This window comes from Stegodyphus dumicola, chromosome 8 (genome assembly GCF_044657685.1).
Source record: "Stegodyphus dumicola isolate Sdum_Otavi_A_Nest chromosome 8, ASM4465768v1".
Taxonomy (NCBI): Eukaryota; Metazoa; Arthropoda; class Arachnida; order Araneae; family Eresidae; genus Stegodyphus; species Stegodyphus dumicola.
This window is the reverse complement of record NC_140775.1, coordinates 151277443-151300302: the sequence shown is the minus strand read 5'-3', so window position 1 is coordinate 151300302 and position 22860 is coordinate 151277443. Positions and strand designations below refer to the sequence as shown.

General features: G+C 33.4%; 1 protein-coding gene across 1 annotated transcript in view; it reads right to left on the bottom strand.

Moving 5' to 3' along the window:
• Positions 1-21360, bottom strand: part of LOC118184652 (uncharacterized) — a 254716-nt gene extending 233356 nt beyond the window's left edge. Inside the window, exon 1 of the mRNA XM_085822584.1 lies at positions 21260-21360. The gene's annotated coding sequence lies outside the window, so the exon portion shown is untranslated. The remainder of the gene's footprint in view (positions 1-21259) is intronic.
• Between the last annotated feature and the right edge of the window lie 1500 nt (positions 21361-22860).

Sequence of the window (22860 nt, the reverse complement as noted above, 5' to 3'; positions counted from 1 at the left end):
ATATTACGTTTTGCCTAATGCCAAAATATAGTTTATAAAGTATTCGACTTTTTAATAGAAAATTCCTTAAATTCACTCAAAATAAGAAATAAGGAAAAAATGAATTCGAAATTCAAAATTCGAGTTTCGAGGTGCCCATTTTCGTGTGGAGAACTATATGTAATAAAAATTTGCTGACTCTAGGTACCTCCGTTTTGCCATTGTTTAATAATATATAGATATCAGTCATTGTCTGAGGCCTTATGGTTTTATTTTCAGTCACATATAAACAAGAATATTATGATGGCGAAAAAATTATATTTTAACTTTTAATGCATTTAAACAAAACTGTGTAATTTACAAAGGTAATTTATGTTTATTTTACATTTATTTGTAGTTAGTTAGAACTGACGAAGGGGAATTAACAAATATCTGATTTACTACAAATTCTATTGATTTATAAACATCGTTATCTAACTTCTGTACTTTGCTTGACCTTTTTTAATTTCCTTTTGCTTCAGTAGTGTGAGTAACTCATAGCCTGCAAATGTTAAGGAAAAGCTTAAATGTTAAAAAGAAAAAAAAAATTTTACCACAGCGCTGTCACGCAATTTATCGATTCCTTATTGCTTTCCGATATGATAAGTAACTTTTTCCCCAGACATTAGTATTTTCTTTGCTATTTTTTAAAAACATCAGCCATTAAGAAAAACTCAAAACTCAACTTCATTTTTTTTATATCCATACATCAGATACACGGCAATGGGAGAAATTGTAATAATTCAACTTAGTTTGGAGAATATCATTTGAAACAGAAATGATTAAGGGGCATATTACCACGCAAGTCCCGTGGGATAAGAATTTAATCATTCGAGTCTTGTATCTTGAAAAAAGTAATCAGCAGTTCTTTTCTAGGTGGAATATTCTCCTAAAAGAGAATATTCTATGATAGTTTAAAAATGGTTGTTTAAAGATGGTTGCCACTTTGAGACTGTAATTTTAATGAATGTGTTCTGAAATGGCAAAAATTCTAGTTTGTGCTTCAGAACATTGTTGTTTTCATACCGGACTAAAAGCTAAGAGTATAAAATAACAAAAATAATAGAAAATTTTGGGAATGGAACCCTTTTTTCACTGAAAGAACAAAATCAAGGTGAATAGTTTAAATTCCTAGTTAACTTTAATTTCCATCATAATATCCAAAAATATTTTTTGTTCTTTTTTAAGGATACGTTTCTAATCCGAATAACTTATAGAAGTAACTATTGTTTAGCTTTCAGTTCAACGACCACGACCAAGAATGAATTAATGACTAAAAGAGAGCATAAGTGTTCCGTCTCAGTTCGGATGCAAGTGATTCGGTGGGTGGGTTGTACAGTAAGACCTCCTGTTAATGCTGCTCCGCTTAATGCTGTTTCAGTATTACGCGGTATTACTGGGATTCCCAGAAATCGCACGTGGTACCGGTATTGCTGGACTGATTTGGAATTTGTTTATTGTTTCAAATCACCTACACCACTAATTTAGGAATCCAATCAAAAATCTTCCAATCAAAATCACTGTAACAATTTTTGAGAATTTGTTTACCTGATTATTAACCGTCTGTTAAACACTATTGCGAATTTAAAAGAAAACTAGAACAGAAAGCTTTACTGCCCTAAGCCAATCAACACATTTATTAATACATTTATCAACACATTAGCCATACAGCAATCACATATTTATCCCCACATCAGTCAGCACATATATCAGCACAATCAACACATCACATACAGAACAGCATACGTTCCAGTAGAACAGTCGCCCCCGCCAAACCCACCTTCATTAATCTAACCAATGGATTAAAGCATAATTTCAAATTTTAAAGCTTTATTTATGGCAGACATTTTAACAACTGATTGATAAAACTGATGGAGAAAATAAAACAATAATAAAACTGATGGAGAAAATAAAAAATCCATCAAAGATTTTTAGCACAACTGCAATATCTTGGATGCTCCAGACAACATCAATGCTTGAAATCAGAATGCAAGAATGTATGACCGCAGTAAGTAAGGATGTTAACGCATTTCGTTTTCAAGCTAACTAAAGAAACCGAGTTGGATAATATAAACGGGCATGATATTAAAGAATTATTTCAAGTTACAAATGGTGAAAGTCTTTCAAACGGCGTTCTAAAAAAATTAGTCGAATATCAAGAGAATGAAAAAGATTAAATTAGCATTTCTGAAGATGAGAAGCAAAAAGAACTTACAACGCATTTTCTAAAAAAAAAAAAAAAAAAAAAACGCTTAGCCACTATAAGAAAAATTATGGGTTACTTTATATAAAATGGCTCTAGTGTAGAATTGGGTACCCCATCGATTAGCGACAATTTTTTGAAAACTTTTGGCGATGAAATTTCATTTCTGGTTACCATGATAGTTTAACTTTAGTCTCCTGATTACTAGCTGTCTACTAGCTTTAGTCTCCTGATTTTTTTTTTTAAATAAAAGTAGATTGATGTGTACATGGTCAAATTTAAAGCAGTGCACAATGCCTAGTTTGTGCAATTCTGGGATGTTTCTTTAAGTGAAAACAGATCGATGTGTACATGGACACAGAGTTTATGCAATTCTTTGACTTCTTATTTTGGTTTTGTGTAGCGGCCATCTTGAAATTGTGTCTTCCTGGCGCCGATCTTGGCGTCAAAAAAGAATCACCAAAAAACAAGGGGCAACCCAATTGTAAACTTTTACCTATAAAATCATTTAAATTTTGATAGAAATTAAAAGGCAAGACGAAGTGTCATTGATGAAGTCTTGCCATCGATAACCAATTCCTGAACGGAAGTGACAAACGACGCCAAATGACTTCAAGACAAAAAATTAGGAAGAACCTTCCTCATCACAAACATGACATTTTAACTCTTTTTACTTCCTTGTACGAAGTAAAAAGTAAGTATTGTAATCGCAAAAAATGTCGGGTATCATATTTCAACGAAAATATCCATTTTGACCGCTACCGAATGCAATTTAACGATGTTTTTGCGTGACATCTGTCAGTAAGGACAGAATAAATGACTATTTTTCTTATAAAACTGAAAAAAATCTCGTAGCCATCTGTACGTACGTACGTACGTACGTATGTATGTATGTATGTATGTATCTCGCGTAACTCAAAAACTAGTAGCCTCAGAATGTTTAAATTTTGTATATAGGACTGCTATAACGTGTAGATATGCACCTCCCCTTTTGGTTACAATCTGTCGCACCAAAAGTATATATATATATATATATATGTCAACTCTGTTACTCAGCTGAGCTCAGTTTCTTTATTATTTATATGTTTGTAAATTGTGCCTTTTTTACTTTAAGAATGATTGAATTATGTTGTTCTTATCTTCCTGTTAAGATTTTTATGCCTTTAGTTAACCTGCGTGCAATTATTGTGGAATTATCAACAATTTAAAAGTTTTTTTAAGTGCGGCTAAGCCTAATTTTTGATTTCCATAGCAGCCATATTTGTTTACATTTGAATCTTAGCAGAATAGTAATTTTTTGCCAGTCTAAGCTTCGCAACAACAAAGTAACGTCTTCTTTTATTATTGTGAATTAAATTATGCTTAATTCATTCTGAAATTATCATTTAAGTTGTTAGCTTGCTTTTCCGTAGAAACTGTAATTTTAATTGTAATTTTTTTTAATTGCTTTAACTGTACATGGTGTTTTATGTTTTTCTATATCTTTCAAATTTTAATGAAAATATTTTGAATTTTTATGCGTTTTTGCCTTGCCGCGAAGTGAGAACTGAATTAATTAGTAGCCTATACACATTAGGTAAGAAGCGCTGAATCGTCTGTGAAAAACTGTTTCTTTTTTATTTGCTTAATTCCTTTTATTGTTTAATTTCTTAAATTAATTTGTTTTATTCGTTTTAATTTTGTAAAAATTTTGTGTAAAATGTAAATTGTAAAATTTTGTGCGAAATTCACGAAGAAATTCAAAAATTTAACTTAAGGAATTTTTTTCAGTTTGCGCCAAGAATAATTCACTTGGCTATGTGCTGCACAAGGATTTAAAATTTTCAATTAAAAAAAAACAGAAAAAAAAGAACTTCTTAATGCATGGCAACACACTTTCCTATACCTTCCATTGTGCGGGAGCGTAAAAAAGTGTCATTGTTCAGTCCATTTTACATTGTGCATGAGCGGAAAAAAAGCCACATCATTCCTACTTTCAAATAATTTTAAGAAAGTGCGTAAACTACATTATATGTTATTATCACTTTCAACAAATATGCCAAATTTCAAAACGCGCCAACATATTGTAAGAATTATGTTAATTTTATTAACAGTTAAATTTTAAGTTAAAGTTCCTTTCCTGTCAAATTCTTAACTTCAACTTACTACTTCCGGCCAGAACGTAGGTTTGGAATTTGCTGAATATTTAATGAGAAGGAGCGGTATTTAAACCACGAAGTTACTTACTGAGACAGAGAGAGAATCAGAGTTTCTGAACTACGCGTGTCTGCCTTTTTGGCCGCTCTCTCTCTCAAAGCTGTTTTTACGCTCGGCCGTACTCAGGCCCTTGCTAAGCTTCGTAGTAAAATAAGTCAAGGGGCCAACTCTAATTGAACCTTGATAGCTTTGGCTATACTTATTTAGTTAATCTTAGTTTTAGTTTAATTCTTAATCTTTTAAGTTCAAGTCCAAAGTGCGAGCTTTACTTGTACACTCCCAGGGGGAGTTTTGTTAAATCTTATTAGTATAATAAAGGGTTAGTTACCCTTCTATCTTGTTGTTTCTTATTACCGAACCCAAGCGATTATTTGCTTATCAGTTCTTAGATTCCTCACTTCCAACATTAACTTAGAATTCCAAAGTGAGGTACCTTACAATTGGCGCCCGAAAAGAATTCTAAACGGACCATGTAGTTAGAATCCGGGAAGTTTACGTTGACCCCTCCGACCTTTCAGGTCCCTACAACATCCACGAATCCAATAGAAGGGTTTGGGTTCCTCGTGGGAACGTTGCATGCAGCTATGAAACCAACCGCCACTTTTGATGGCAAGGGCTCAGTCCTGACATTTTTGGAGCAACTGGACCTACTTTTCACCTTACACCCTGTGAATCAGCTACAAAAAGGGATCATCGCTACTACAGCCTTAAAAGGTCAAGCCCTTAGCTGGCAGAAGAGTATAGAAAAGTTCTTATTAGAGTACCCAAGATCTGAATCATATAACTGGGAAAATTTCAAATCGGCATTAATAAAAGCATTTCCAGTTGTTAAAGATTGTGCGAAGCTTGAATCAGAATCATATAGCAAATACCAAGGCGGTTTCGAGGATTTGACGGAGTTCATTTTAAGAAAAGTTCATATTTTTAATCTATTATACGGGAAAAAGCCCGATAAAGAAATTATTGAAATAATTCTGCGACGTCTTCTACCGTCAGCGCAAGATTTTCTCGAAGTGCGTAATCCGCAAACATTGGAAATTCTATTTCAGTTTGCAATGAAATTTCAAAGTAGAAGAAACTCGGAGAAAGCGCGTGCAAGTCCGTTTGGCCAGTACTCAAGATTTACTCCCGAAAAGAAACCACAAATTCAGTACAAGGCTTATCGGCAGACGGTAAAAAGTGATAAGTTCAATAACAAGAGCGCAGATAAATCTAAGGGCGGTGGATATAAAAATCAGCGAAAAGAGGCGACAGGTAACCAGAATTTAAACGCAAACTGGTGATCGAGAAGGGACAACGGTCACCGACTGGGACAGAAGACCCTCAGAAATTTGTTTAAATACAGTAGTAGTACAAAATCTTGCTATGCCGGAGGTACAGATTTTGGTAAATAATGTACCAACCACTGCACTCCTGGACACAGGGGCACAATGTTCATTCCTATTGGGAAATTTTTTCAAAAAACATTTTCGTCGTTACAGACTGTTTAAAGCCACGGGACAGGAAGTAATTGTATTGTAAGGCAAACAGTGCGTATGTTTGGGGAAAACCGCACTGCATGTTCAGATTAAAAACGAAGTCCTAAAAATTAAATTTTTAGTCGTGAAAAATTTACTCACGTCTGTGACATTGGGGTCGATTTTTTTACGCGCATTCGGCGCAAATCTTAATTTTCAGAATTCTACGTTTCAGGTGCGCATGGACCCGGTAGAAGAAGATGAAGTTTCCATGCCGGAATTGCATCTACAACATTTGAACCTGAAAGAGAAAAAGAAGATTGAAGGATTGGTAAGGAAATTTAATTCGCTATTTAACGACAAACCTGGTTTTTGTCAGGTAGTTAGTCATTCCATAGACACTGGGAATGCCCCTTCAGTCCGGTCGAAACCATACAGATATGATAAAACTAAAGAAAAAATTATAGAGAAGCATATTGAAAAAATGCTACAAAACAAAATAATCGTGCCTAGCACGAGTTCGTACGCGCAAGTCTAGTATTCCTTTGTAAAAAAAAAAAGAACGGACTACCGCCTGAACACCCAGACGCATATAGGTTTGCAGTTGATTATCGTAAATTGAACAGTATAACAAATTAAATTATCCCACATATTCCCTACCAATAATTGACGAAATAATTAGAAACATTCGCTCGACTAAATTCATGGCAACCCTAGACCTCACGTCGGGTTACTTTCAAATCGCTCTTAAGCCGGAGGATGTCCAGAAGACCGCGTTTATAACAAAGTCAGGCGTCTATGCCTTTTTAAGAATGCCCTTTGGTTTGAGCGGAGCGCCAGCTACGTTCCAAAAAGGTATGGACATAGTCTTAAAGCCAGTTTTAGGTAAAAGTACAATTATTTATCTTGACGATATCATAGTTACCAGCGAAACATTAGAGGAACATTTGAAACATTCGGAAGAAGTTTTTGCCTTACTTAACGAGGCCGGTTTCAAAATAAATGCAAGAAAATGCAAGTTCGCGGCGAAGGAATTACGATACCTCGGGTACAAAATCTCTAATAAGGGAATAGAGACTGATGATTCAAAAATGAAGTCAATTAAAAGTTATCCTACCCCAAATACGGCTAAGAAATTGTCTTTTCATTTTTGGGCTTATGTTCCTATTATAGAATGTTCATAAAGGACTTTGCGAAAATAGTTGAGCCTCTTCTAGTACTAAAAAGAAAGCAAAGTAGATTTTCTTGGACAGCCGAGGCGAACACCGCGTTTGAACAACTAAAGAATGGCCTAATCAATGCCCCAGTCCTTAAATTCCCAGAAGGCGAGCAAGGTCTAGAAATTTCAGCGGATGCATCCGATTATGCAGTTGGAGCGGTGCTCTCTCAAAATGGGCAACCTATAGCTTTCTTTTCGAAAACATTGAATGCTACTCAAAGGAACTATTCCGCTACTGAGCGAGAAACGCTCGCTGTGTTATTAGCAGTTCAGAAGTTTCGTGTCTACTCCGGAAGTTCACCGATAACGGTCTACTCAGATCATGCGGCAGTGGATCGCTTGTATTCAGGAAAAAATTTATCGCCTTGCTTGATACGTTGGACTTTAAAATTACAAGAGTTCAACTTAATTATAAAACACACTCCGGGAAAGGAAAACTTGGTCGCCGATGCCCTTTCGCGAATAAAAATTGATGAAGAGGGAAACACATTCAAGTGTGCTATGCTCACCTCAAGAGTTATTGAGTCCCGTGAAACAATAATCGAAGAATTAAAAAAGGATGCGGAGTTTAAAGATACTTACGCATACCTCGTAGACCCTGAAAAATTTGAACATATAGATTTAACGGCTATTCGCAATAGGGTACAGCATTACGAAATAATTGACAAATTGTTATTTTACACAAAGGTAACTAATGAAAATCAGGAATACCGACCAGTAATCCCAGCGAGTCTACGTTTAAGTATCTTAGAGGAGTTGCACGATCTACCTTCTGCAACACATTTCGGAATACGAAAAACACTAAAGAGGGTACGCGAAGCGGTTTATTTTCCGCAGTTACAGAAAGTTGTTACGGCGTATGTTAAGTCGTGTCATATGTGCCAATTAATAAACGATGTTAATTACAGCCCGGCCGGGTGTTTAAAAAACATAAAGACCACTTTTCCAAACGAAATAGTTGGAATAGATTTGCTAGGACCCTACCCTAGGACAAAAATAAATAAAAACAGATATCTTTTAACAATCGTTGACCATTTTTCAAAATGGGTAGAAATAGTTCCTCTTAAACGAGCTTCAGCTAAAATAGTCGCAGATTCGTTCTTAAATAAATATATATTAAAATACGGGGCCCCACTAAAAGTAATATCAGATAACGGAAAACAGTTTGTTAGTAGTATATTTAAAAATTTGTGCACAGGACTTGGTATACGCCATCTAAAAATGGTACCATATAGACCGCAGTCTAATATAGCGGAACGCGTAAGTAAGAATATTGTAAAAATTATCAGGGGATATGTGAACAATTTTCATGACCGCTGGGACAGCTGTATCAATGAGTTAGATTTTGCCTTGAGAACCGCAAAGCACGATACTACACAGAAAACCCCCGCGGAGTTATTTTTAGAAAGAAAAATCATAACGCCGTTGGATAAGCTGTTCTTTGTACAACAGAGACAAGAAGAATTCAAGTTAAAAGACGTTCAAAAAATTATTGACGAAGCAATTAAAAGTTCTGATATAGCAAGACAAAAACAAAAAGTTTATTACGATAGAAATAGAAGGGAATTGGAATATAAAGTGGGACAAAAAGTTCTTAAGTTGAAATATTCGTTATCGTCGGCACCAGAAAACAGAGTTGCGAAGTTTGAGCCCAGGTTTGAAGAGCCGTATATGGTGGAAAGAATAAAAAAAAAAAGAAAGCCACGTTTTATTTAAAGGCCGAAAATGGCCAACAACTGGTGGCAAATATCGATCAGTTGAAACCTTATTACAGCCGCACTGACTTTAAAATATTGCAGGATTTATTACAGGATCCTGGAAGTAAGTAGAGAAGGCCGCCAGCTCAGGAGTACAGCTGAAGTCCCCCAACACAAAAAAGAAAGCAGAGCCAGCAAACTTCGACCAGAGAAACCCATACCAGTAATGCTACAAGCGCACAAAAAAGGAGAAAGTTAGCACCGACAGATCAACGAGTCAGAACCGATGATGCTGCAAAAACTCAAGTGCCATCGACCACAAGAGGAAGGCCTGTTGACAAGGTTCCAGGAAAGGAGAAAATTCAACGACGAATTAAAACTAGACGTAAAGCACAGTTTCCAGCATCAACAACTACAAGGGAGATCCAAGGAGAACCAGCGTGGAGACCGAAAAGCCAGAAAAGACCAGTAGACACAACTGTGCCGGAGCAACAAGTTAGAAGGACGAATAGCCCCACCGGAGCAAAAAAGGAAATTGGCATTCCAGAATCCACAACCTGCTCGCAAGAGTCCCAGATTCCTACATAAGGGGACAAAAAGGAAAACACTGGAACTAAACGGAACGGAACATCAAACATCGAGAAGAAGATTGGAGGTCATCAGGTTTTCTACATTTGAACAGTTCTGTAATGACAGGATGTAGGAATACAGAAAAAGATAAGTGAAAATTTCTTTGCTAATTTTTCTTTGAATTTCAAATTATATCATCTTGTTATAAGTTGCTAAATATGTTTAGAAAAGTTAAATCGCAGATAGCGAAATTTTGATTGTAAATGTTCGTAAGCATAGATTTTTATGTTAGTAATTTGGCGAGAAGCTACTAGAGTTAAATACTTTTGTTAAGAACTCGCAAGTTGCGAGAAGTAAATTGTGAATAAGTTTAGTCGGAAGACTATTGGAATACTATAATCTGTTAACGTAAAGTTAAGATTTCGTGTAAATATTGATAAAGTGTAATTAAGCAACTATGACTGTTGATGTAAAATGAATTCAAAAGTGGTGTGTAAATATTTAAATGTGCATGTTCATGTAGAAATGTTTGATCTTTGTGTTGAAATATCGTAAAGATTAAAATGACATAGAAAATAAATTTTTATTTCTGTGTATGGGAATTATGGAAGAATGGAATGTTTATATATATGTGTTTAATGTTAGGCTCTCCAGTTAACACGTTTAAAAGTAAAATATAAGCTTTTGCTTACTACATTAGGAAACAGTTTTCGTGTAGGGAGTCTTAGAAGGTCTAGTGTGTCAAATTTAACAAAGTTAGGTATTATGTAGTGGTAGTTTTGTTCGCGGTAACACAACATAGAAGACCCTAAGTACATTTCAGTACATTTGCTGGAGAGCATGGAGAGCATTTGCTGTAGTATGAATGAAAGTGCATAAGGGTCAAATCATGAATTAAAAGCGTAAAGTTAGGATTTAAAGAAAAGTTTTGTAAAATGCCATTTCCTTCCAGATATGGAAGGATCAAGACCTGACATAAGTCTAGCAGAATAAAGAGTCTATGTATGAAAATGTATGTCAAGATATAATGTCCAGAAAGCATCAATTGTAAATTTTATTTTTCCTAGCTTTAGTCTAGCTTTTAGAATTGTTGTAAAGTTGGCCCTAAAAACGAAACTTTAAAGTCATTTAGTTAATTTAAAAGTTGGGAGAGTGTAGTTAACGTACGTTTTCAGACTTTAAAGTCTTAAACAAGGTAGTTTTGAGACCTTATTTTTCGAGTATTTAAAGTCTGGTCGAAAGCTATGTAAGAATTATGTTAATTTTATTAACAGTTAAATTTTAAGTTAAAGTTCCTTTCCTGTCAAATTCTTAACTTCAACTTACTACTTCCGGTCAGAACGTAGTTTTGGAATTTGCTGAATATTTAATGAGAAGGAGCGGTATTTAAACCACGAAGTTACTTACTGAGGCAGAGAGAGAATCAGAATTTCTGAACTACGCGCGTCTGCCTTTTTGGCCGCTCTCTCTCTCAAAGCTGTTTTTACGCTCGGCAGTACTCAGGCCCTTGCTAAGCTTCGTAGTAAAATAAGTTAAGGGACCAACTCTAATTGAACCTTGATAGCTTTGGCTATACTTATTTAGTTAATCTTAGTTTTAGTTTAATTCTTAGTCTTTTAAGTTCAAGTCCAAAGTGCGGGCTTTACTTGTACACTCCCAGGCAGAGTTTTGTTAAATCTTATCGAAATAATAAAGGGTTAGTTACTCTTCTCTCTTGTTGTTTCTTGTCATCGAACTCTAGCGATTATTCGCTTATCAGTTCTTAGGTTCCTCACTTCCAACATTAACTTAGAATTCCAAAGTGAGGTACCTTACAATATAAATTCACGTAGATCTTCGAAAATTTTGAATAAAAAGCTCTAATTTTTTTAAGGTATACCTAGAAATACATCCACTTTCAGTTGATGGTAAAACTTTTATAGGTTATAAATCAATATTTTTTCAGAAATTTATGAAAATTATTTTAAAATAAATCACAAAAAATAAGTGAATTTTATTTGGAGTGAACCTAAATTTCGAACTGTGAACGAAGGAATTAAGTAAGTGTAATAAAAAAGAGGTATTAATATATATATATATATATATATATATATATGTGTGTGTGTGTGTGTGTGTGTGTGTGTGTGTGTGTGTGTGTATGTATATACCAAATTGAATTAACATTGAGAAGCTAAAATTTTGAGAGCTTAATTTTTTAAAAACTACTCTATCGATTTTTACAAAACTTGGCAGTTTGACATAGTTTGAGTCAAAGAATCGAAATGTGGTAAAAACTTAGCATGTCATTTCAGAAAAAGTCTGATTTTGTATCAAAATACCTATATTAGAACAACGCTATATATAAATCTAATACATATCTTAAGTCACGCTTTTTGAAGTGCAGTTTGAATTTCGTCAATCGGCACAGTAGAACGAGACAAATAAATCTGTCTGATTATTTTTACCTTATATTCAAGCACCTTATATTCAAGCTGAGGTCTTTTGAAGAGTTCAGTGACTAATTCGAAATTGTAAATTGACTAATTTCGAAATGGCATTTAGGTACTGATACTCTCTCTATTTGGCACATTAAGAATGATACGGGAAAATATGTTTCCAGAATATTTAACCTGTAAATAATCTTTATAATTGCAGAGACATTAGGTATTTTTTGGAAGCAGGCAAGATGAAAAATGAGCAGTCGCCTTAGCCGGGAACCGAGCCACGGACCTCTGGAATACCGGCCCAGCTTGCAGGACCACTACACCAAGAAGGCACGCTAGGAAGGCGGGAAAAATACCTTATATAATGAACCCATATTTTCTATTATAATTACCAGATGAAAATTCTTTATCAGGAATTATTAAAATGAATGTAATTTTTCCTTCCAAATTGAGCATATTTAATTTTATCTCCTGACTACCCAGATAAACCCAGATACAGAAACATTATATTTACCCAGCTTTTGCGTAGATGAATACAGCTGTAGGCTAAAATAATGTCTGCAAAAGTCATAAAAAATTTAATGAAAAGCTGCTATTAAAGCATGTTAGTAAATGATCACTTGTTTTTTAGTTGAGAATCGCGAAAGCTTTGCGCGGTTTTATCAAAAGCCAGTGGATTGAATTAAGGCATTTTCAAAAGAGAAAAACTTGTGGAATGTTCATACAGCAGTAAGAAATGCATAAAACCTGGAGAAAGGAATCATGAGACGTCGATAAAGAAGTATACTTCAAGTATGAAAGAATATTATCCAATTTGATGCGAATAAACAGAAGAGATATTTAGCGTCAATTCTATTGTAATTTTAGGATCGCTCACAATAGTAAAAGCGTCATAATGTATGACACATTGAAACCAGTTAAAGGCCACATCTAGTTCTCACGCTAACCACAATTAACTACTGAAAGCACCAACACAGTATCTCAAACTTTTAGGATAGACCTTAAATAATTTAAGTAGATCATTTAGTGTTCCTCATCTGAATCTCCGTTCTTGCTGTATAGTGGGAGCGACGAGGCATGTAATCTCCGTTACTTATGGAAATACTGGCCAAAGATGAAGAACGATTTGGTGAATACCACTTATCCGAACATCCCGGAAGAATAGATGCATTCTTTTTCAGAACAGTACTCCATCTTTTAGCAAGACGTTTATGAAGAAGTCCTGTTATCAAAAACACACATCATAAGTTATTGTTCAAATAGTTTGGAAACGGTTCTTGGTTCATGAGCACAAATTCTAGATAAGCAGGGGCTCCAGATTATCAACTATCAATCCAGTTGAAAGTATAGGTAAAGCAGAATGTTGAACAAGGTCAAAAATCAGTTCAAAGCAACTCAAACACATATACTAAATGATTTGAAAATAGGATCAGTTGATAACAAAATGGCACCCAGATGCACCAAACTTTACACGGTGTATGTTTACTAGGTAAGAAATATTTAGACATCCTATGAAGGATCAGTATTTATTAGGTATAATCAATATTTTTTTAGCTCTTCGGTGTATATTCTGGGATTCCTAATTTGAAACCTAGAGGGTAAACATATGTTCCGGTTTTCTTTTTCAACCTTTAAACTTTCTTAATATTTTAGCTAGCTTGACTTTAACATTATCACCATAGCATACATGGAGCGTTACACCCTCTTTCAATAAAACTTGGTAACAGCTGCTTATTGTTATCGTGGTTTTAAGTCACGAAAGAGCTGTGTCAAAATGTTTTATTTCTGCAGCCCGTCGTCAGTATGCTTTTCACGTCAAGCCTTAGTAAATTCATTTAATTAACTTGGGTTCGTAAAATGATAATGGTCTTTCTAACATAAGTACTTATCAATTCCAATAACATTTGATTAATATTTTATAGTTTGTATTTCTACTCTCATGATTCTTGCTATTTTTGGAAATTTAGCTTCAATATTTAAAAAACGTTTTAATTAATTTGTATAGTCCATTGTAAAGGTATTAAATATATTTTTCTTGCAGTCGCAAAAAATAAATAAGTAAGTAAATAAACAAGATATAAACAATACTTTTGATTGATGAAAGTGAATTTTTTTTTACTGGAAGTTAAAAAAAAAATAAGGTACTTTTATGTATCTAAATAAAAGTTTACGCTTTTCGCTCTCTTAAAGAAAAGAATATTTTCCATTTAAAAACAAACTTAAAGATGGCTGCCACGTGGACAGAGTTTTGTTAAATTTTAATGAGTCACTACTAGATGAATAAAAAAGAGAAAGAAAAGAAAGAAAATTGAGACTAAAGGTATTTTTTTTACTGCTGTCACGAAATCCTATTAATGCAAGCATGTAGCTGATGGTAGATACGACTTCAAGATTTAAAAAAATTAGTACTAGTCTCGTGGTGTCAAAAGTTGTGAGCCAATTTTCTCGGGCATCTTTCTCCAAGGGAAAAAAAGAATAAAACACGCAGGGACTTTTACCGTGAAGGTGGACGGAAAAAAATTGATAAGCGAGCAGTGATAAGTGGAGAAAGTGCTGATTTGGCACGTGTCGTAGCAAAGTAATTGCGTTCGCTTGAGTGGAGCTACAACATTTTTAAAACAAAAATATTTACTCCATTAGTTTTGGGGGAAGGTATTTGCTAGCTGCCTTCTCGGCAAACTGCCGTGTCCTCTTTTTTCTTCATTCTCCTTTGTTAAATCTATATTCACTTCGCTCATTCTCTTTTGTCAAACAAAATATGTAACCAAGAGATTACATATGCAATGTGCCATAATACGGCCTAAACGTAATGAACAGTAAGTAACTTCTTAAATGAAAGCATTTTACCTACTGAGACCAAAAATAGGTGAAATGTTCAAGAGAGGCAGATTGAAAAATGTCACATTTAAATTTGTTTTTCGATTAACACTGTAATTCTTATGCAAACTGGTTGTTAATCTACAATCCAACTGCCAAAACTGGGAAACAGCATCGGATAGTCTGCCTTAAGTAGTAAACAAAATTTAATTTACAGCCAAAGAAAGCTATTGAGAAACAAATTTTGATGCATGTACGCTCATGCCTAGTGACGTAGCAGGAGGGGGCAAAGGGATCTATCATGCCCCTCTGCCGCTCGCAGAAGGATGCCAAATGGCCCCCAAGACAAACAAGATTTTCAGGAAAATTTCAATTTTATTTTGATCGATTTCTTGGAAATAAATTTTAAATTAATAATTATTGTAATATATTTAATTATAGATTTTCCTCGTCCTATAGCCGTGCCGTTATTTACTCTTTTGACTGGGCACGATGGTCTGATTGCACATCTTTTTAAAATTCTACTTAAGACTCCTTAGTCTGTACTCTTTGTGTCTCTAGACAGTCTATAGATAAGGAGTATATTGACGAGAATACATTGCACTATTATCTTTTAATTCTATTGTTCTTAAGTATTGTGAAGCAAGGTCAAGACTAATGGCTTAGTGACCAAATGTCTGGCATTTGTATAAATAAATATAATTAATTATTTCCTTTCTTTATTTGTCTGATAAAATGTGTTATAAATAATGTTTACAGTAAATCAATTAAATATTTTCGTGTGCAAAACATTCTTTCTTCTTTTTTTCTAAACACTTTATTTTTCTAAAATGGTTAAATATTTTTATTTTTCTAAACGAAATGCACGTACAGCTCACGCTTGTTTCTTAAAACGATAACAAACAATACACTAAAGTCTTTTATTTTATGACCTTCGAACTTGAACTATTAGTTATTTGGCCCCCAAACAATAATAATCAAATAATAAGTGACATCAAAAGAAATAAATATTATGGACTTTCCTTTTATTCCACTTCTCATACGGTTCATCGAGAACAAATGTCGCAAATCTAAATATGTAGGTATTGATTTTACCATTGGAAATGTTTCTATCAAAGAATCTTTTGGGGAATTTATTGAAATGCATGCTAAAGATGGATCCTCCGTTGAAAATACAATTTTAGAAAAATTAAATTTCCATCAGATTTCATTGACAAACTGTAGATCACAATGTTAAGATAACGCAGCCGTCATGTCAGGTGATATATCTGGCGTTCAACAAAAAAATTCTGGAAAAAAAGCAATGAATCATATTTGTAAACTTTGATAACCACTGACTAAATTTAGCAGGAGTTAGGGCAACTAAGCCAGTTGTAGTTGTTGCAACGTAATTTGGAATAATTGGAAAAATATATCTTTCTTCCTTGCGTTCAACAATGGAAATTAAAAAATGCTTTAAAGAAAACTGTTAAACATGAATCTGAAACAAGATGGAGTGCTAAAGAAAAAATGGTTAGTGTTACTGTCAATGGCTGGAAGAATTAGTAGAGCTACTAGAAAAATTAGCAGAGGGCAGTTCTACCACGAATGACACCAAAAATGAAGCTACAATTTTATTGCAAAGTAGACTGAATTTTAATTTCGTAACTTAAGTCCATTTCTAGCATGAACTTTTGAGGAGAACTGATCGTGCGCAGCTTAGATTACAAGATCCTAAAAAGAATTTCAGAGAATCAGCTTAAATCATTAGCGACTGGACTCCAGATGAGATCTATGAAGAGGCAATAATAAAAGCTAAGTCTCTTTGTGAAAAATGGGGTACTGATACAACAATTCGCGTCAGAGGACGCCGAAAAATGCCGGGAAAATTAGCTAGAGATGTTGTCCTTTCCACAGAAATTTTCCAAGAAACTAAAATTTCTCGGGTGATAGAAAATATTCCTAATCATCTGTAGCAGGAACAATGCAGGATTTACACGACTAAGTGATTTTAATTCCAAATTTGGATATTTACTGGACGTTGAAAATTTATTAAACAATGCTCATAACGTAGAAGAATTGTAAAGAATTTGGATGAACATAGATGAATATAGATTTTAATGGAACAGAACTCTAAGTCGAAATATGTGACTGCAAGATGTTATTTGGCAGTAGAGAAGAAACTGAACATGAAACTCTATTAGAGCTTATTACCTTTATAATCTCGTGTGAGAAAATCTTTTCCAAACCTGAGAGTCGAGCTTCAAATACTCCTTACAATTTTAGTGCTAGCTGTGAATGTTCGTTCAGCAAATCAAAATTAATTTTCGCGCATCTGCGATCAACGATGGAACAAGATCACTTAAGTGAGCCTAGCATTTTCAAATGTGAAAAGAGAAAAATTTTAAAAAAAAATCTGAAATTTTTCAGATTTTAAATTACGTCCAAAGGGGCGTTTTTTTAACGTTTTGAGTGTTACCTTTATTGATTAAATATCATGTTCTTTGCACTTAAACCATAAAATTCAGTTCAAGAGCAATATCGCAAAATAATGTTAAATTAAGCATATCTTTAGAATTTCCGATATACACAGTCTCGCGAGCTGGAGATAAAAGTATTTTTTTTTATATATAACGTTGCCATTTCTCGATTTTAAAGCATTGAGTTTGTAAATCAAAAATTCGTTAAAGTTTTACAAAATATAAAATCTATAATAAAACAAATTCCAAATTTGGGATTTCAGATGCCCATATTCGCAATAGGATTTCGTCATTCAAAATTCGATGTCTCTATGTACCATTGTTTTATCACAATGCGAGAAATAGACAATCGTTTATGCAGATTTTTCATTATTTAATTTCTTCAAATATAATGCAGGACTCTAACATTTTGTGGCAACAGTTTGAAAAGTGAACCGACGTTTATGAGTCCGACGCAAAATGCCAAAACGAAAGCAATAGTCCTTCGGGACTGAAATCCCTTTGGACTAATGATCGACTTTGTTAAAGTAATTGATAGATTTACTTCATCAAAGGTGAGAAAAAATGTATACATAAGTAATTTAAAGTATTAACGTAAAATAGTATTATATTATTATTAATAAATGTATAGACTTATATATAACATATAAACTTTCTATTGTTTAAAAGGTGTATTTTTTTAAAACAATTACATAACTATGTAAAATAAATAATATGTTTTTAAATAATCCTAGACGAGAGTATGTCTGATTTTTCTGCTGACACAGACACATTTCCTAATGCAGTCCTAGCCTTGATTTTTTAACTACATTTTTTGTCTCAAATTTAAAGCCTAACGAGCCTGTTATCCTGAAAAACTGTTTACCATTTAGCCCGAAAAAGTGTATCGCATTTTGTCGACGTTTAGTTATTCGTAATGACAGTGCATTTTATCATCATTCCAAAGGGATTTGAGTCCCGAAGGACTATTACTTTCGTTTTGGCATTTTGCGTCGGACTCCTATAAATGTCGGTTCACTTTTCAAACTGTTGCCACAAAATGTTAGAGTCCTGCATTATGTTTGAAGAAATTAAAAAATTAAAAATCTGCATAAATGTATGTATATTTCTCGCATTGTGATAAAACAACGGTATCTAGAGCCATCCAGTTTTGAATGACATAATCCTTCTGCGAATATGGGCATCTGAAATCCCAAATTTGAAATTTGGAATTTGTTATATTATCGATTTCATATTTTGTAAAACTTTAACGAATTTTTGATTAACAAACTTAAGGATTTCAAAGCCAGCAATGGCAATGTTGTACAGAAAAAACATTTTTATCTCCAGCGCGTGAGTCTCTTTATCAGAAATTCTAAAGATATGCTCATTTCCAAACTATTTTATGATATTGCTGTTGAACTGAATTTTATGGTTTAAGTGCAAAGAACGTGATATTTAATAAATAAATTTTAAAAAAACGCCCCTTTGGAAGTAACTTAAAATCTGAAACATTTCAGATTTTTTTTTTTTAATTTGTATTTCATGTTTACATTACGATTATATTCTATATATTATATTATACTATCTTTTTTCGGGAGAGGGCACTAAAAAGGTATCGTGTCCCGGGCTCCAGTTATGCTTGCTACGCCGCTGCTCATGCCTTGAAAAATTCCAGATTTAGGTCTCCATTGTCCTATAATGAACACATGTGACTGCAATGTGAGTTTTTATCATTTCTTGAAGATATGTTCCATACAGTCCATTTTGAAAACTATAGTTTGGCTTAACAGTGTTATTAATGGAGGGTGTTATAAAAGTAAATGATAAAGAATATATTTCGCAACTGATTTGTTTAATTATGAATCACAACTAAACTCTTCGGAGAAAAGAGGAAATCTGAATCTTGAATTTTGAATCCTTACGGAGATAAAATATTTGGAAAAGTTTATGGAGATAAAATGTTTGGCTGCAAAATTGCTGGAAATTATTTTGATGATAAAAAGTGATTTCACTCATAACTAATCTGAATGGAAAATACTACTATTGTTGGTATATTATCGAAAATACTATTAATTAGCGATATGCCATGGACGGATGGAGAACATTCTGGGCTAAACCAGTACGAATTCGTTCCAGAAGTTTCTCCATCCGTCTGTGGCATATCGCCAATTTTCTCGCCAAATGTGGCAACCCTGTCTTCTTTTGCCATTTTCTGGCAACCCTAAACCTGCTTTGAGGGGAAGCTATCTTATCGTACCTGTACATTTCGAAACAGTATTTTTGCAAAAACGAACTCTTGGGGAGAGAGGATGGAAATGGTATATATTATTATTTATTACTTCAAAGAATAATCCATCATTAAAAATATTAAATTTTAACAATATTGAAACACATTCAAGCATTTCGCTACACCTTTTAAGAAATGTCTGCTGTTACTACCTCGTGAAAACTAAATTTTTATTGAATGAATAAAATTAAAACTTAATTCATAGAAGGAATTCAGTTTTAAGAGGCCCCCCAAATTTTTCTTGTACTTCGTTTTAACTTAAATGGCGTAGATAGAAAATTGTTTTTCAAGTATAAAATGCTACAGAAAACTGTCAAAATTTTTTTAAAAACTAAATAACCGTTTGAATAAAATTAAAATTGAAATGCGTATAAAGAGTTGCAATTTATTCTTTACTTAAAAATTTGATCATCACAATTCGGTTTTAGTTTGATGACTGTGTACAGAATTTCTGCATATTACAGATTATTAGAAACATATTTTGTTCACCCCGCTTACGACTAAAATAAACTCCTCCGATCGTACAACGGTAAGCATTGCTGGTTACCATATTATTGAGCCCAGGTTCTAAATTCGAAGATAACCTCCATGTTTGTTGTAGTTTCTGTAAGACATGGGAGCACTTAAAGTAAAGGAAAGCCGGAAAGCCTCTCGAAAGGTTTGGTGATAGAAAAGAACGGATGCAACCCCTGTGTTTTGTGGACAACGGAGACGAAGCTTCCCCGTTGCCATGTCTGTAAAATTAGTCGCTTCCTGTGACTTTTCCTGACGAATGCATTAAGTTACAAGTTTCCGGCCATTTGAAACAAAAACAATATAAATCAAAATGACTGTGGAATTATTTAGAAATTAATTAAAGGATACACCGTCTTCTCTTGATGAGCAATACACTTATAAAATACTGAAGGCCCATGAAGAAGCTTATACGTCGTCGATTGGCGATAACAATCCTTTACCTAATTATGTAGGTTCCCCAGATATAATCTAACGTTTTTAAGCATTAACAGAAAATCAGATTTGGAGTCTTTTAGAACTTTTCAACGTCAGGAAACTGAAGAAATCCTCAATGCCCTGGCCGGGATTCGAACTCCGGTCCTCATTAATATACGTCGAGGAAAGGAGGAAGAAAATATCTTATATATTCCGCTTTTAAAGGGCGACTCGGGATTACTGACCAAATCCTGGTGGTGTCGAATTATCGTCCCCCACCTTTTAGTTCGGGCTTATAGAATAAATTATTATATTTTAAGAATTCTTTTGAATATGTTTTTTGAAATATTCAAGTTTTGAAAACGATAAACAAGAGTATATATATGAGGGTAAAATTTTAAATCAATTCATTTATATCTATTGTTGTAGACGTCTTTTGAAAATAAGTGTTCCGAAAAACAAATAGAAACCACAATGTATAGAGGTTTCTGCATTCATATATTTCTAACGCTTATGTTTCACACCATGTAAATATCAGCTTTAATATATTTTAAAATGTTTAACTGCAATCTAAATAATAAAATTACTGAAAGCACTTCTCCCTTGATTAGCTGAAGGAAACAATATACTTTTTTAAACTTTCCTGTGTATTTTATTTTTTTAACTTTCTAAATGATACACGAAGAACTACTGTGCAATATTCTCTTTTCATTCAGTGCCCTAAATAAACCTAAACTGAATCAAATTCTCTTATAACGTTTTTCAAAATGATAAGAACATCTTTTGAAGCATATCAATTGCTTTGTACAGACCAGAAACTTTCTTCTTCAAAATGAACAACCCATTAAATACTTCCAGAACACTTAAACCCTTGTTGGCACGAGCTAAAGATAAAACAAATGAAACTCTTCTAAGCTTTGAAGAGAATCTTGAACAAGAAACGAAGAAGAACTTATGAGTAAAACAAATCCATCTCATGTTAGAAAAAGAATTAAGCCTACTTTGAAGGAGGATTACATCTTCTGTTCTAATGGCTTGTAACCGCAGGTGAACATGACTGCCACGAACGAACGGAATTCCGAAGCCTAGGAAACGCCAGCGAAGAGAAGTTTTTGTGAGATTAGATTATATGGCTGGGCTGCCAAGGCAATGAAGGTTTTGCTGGAGTGCCCAGATAATGAACTTACGCTGTATCTTCAGTGATTTTTTTTTTTTTTACAGGACGAAGTATTCTAACTCAGCTCAATATCCATTAGCTCAAAAATATTCCACCATCAATATACTTTCGGTCGTTTGGCTTAACTCGCCGTTCGGTGAACTGGGCAATTGTTTTAATCGCGAAAACATTTAATCTTCTCTATTTATTATAGAAAAGAAAGTGTTATTTCCATGTAAAAAATAATCGAATAGCATTCAAATAAAATACGAACTTCGCAAAGGAAAATGAAAGAGACTTGCCGAATTGCCATTTCGGAGAAGCTAAATCTTTTACTTTCGATTAAAGCAGTTAAAGCAGAAAGTTAAAAGGCAGAAATGGAATAAATAATTAGTACTCAATCCACTGAAAAATTAATTTTCAATTTTATTTGCTCAATTTTTATCGTTGTGTTATTTTAATTTCTGAAGTTATAATTATTTTTAATTGATTTTCTAAACCAGAGATTTCAATTTTGATTAAAAACTAATATTTGGTTAAAATGAGCTGCAGCTTTTATAAATATGAGACGAAGTTCATAATTATTTCTGATGTTTTCAACGAACGTTAAAAAATTAATTAGCAAGACTTAAAAAAATACTATTTAGCAATATAAAAAAAAACTTTTTAGAAGCCTGAATGCTTTATTTTCTTAATATGGAATATGGGGAAAATATTAGATGGTATTAAAAGCAAACAATTATTCGCAAATTATTTCCGCTCTTGCGTTTTCAGAAAAATCGCTTTGTTTGCGTCAGCCAGTGGATGAGTTTCTTCTGCAAGATAGGCACACTTATTCAAAATGTTTCAAAGAAGAAAAATTCTTAAAATATTTTTATAGCCTCACAGAATCCATATATGAAAACACATGATAAATTAAACCTATGATATTTTAAATTAACTAATTCAACTTTTTAATTTAATAGTCATATTACGCAGTCATTTTAAATTATTCATCGGGTTTTGAAATTCTTTTATTTCCAAGTTATGAATAAATATTCTTGATATATATACGGTGGTGGCTCACAAAAATTATCGGACACTCATAATTTTTTAATTCTTTAATGAACATAAAAACTAAAATAAATTAAAACAAAAAGAAAGGCTTTTATTTTTATTATATATCACTTCAATATTTTGTTTGTAGTAAATAAATTTTCAAAAAGATGAAAATTAAATTCGAAAATCAATATCGTTTGTTCAGTGAGAAAAAATATTCTCACAAAAATAATCGAACACTTTTAGTAACAGCCAAAAATGACAAAAACTTGAATTGTTTTTGCTTCTTAATATCTTGTGGGATTACCTATACACTTGATCACTTCATTTAATCTTTTGGGCACTGACTCCACAAGTTTATTTTTTAACTTATTTTATGCCATTCCTCTTGAATCACTGCTTTCAGTT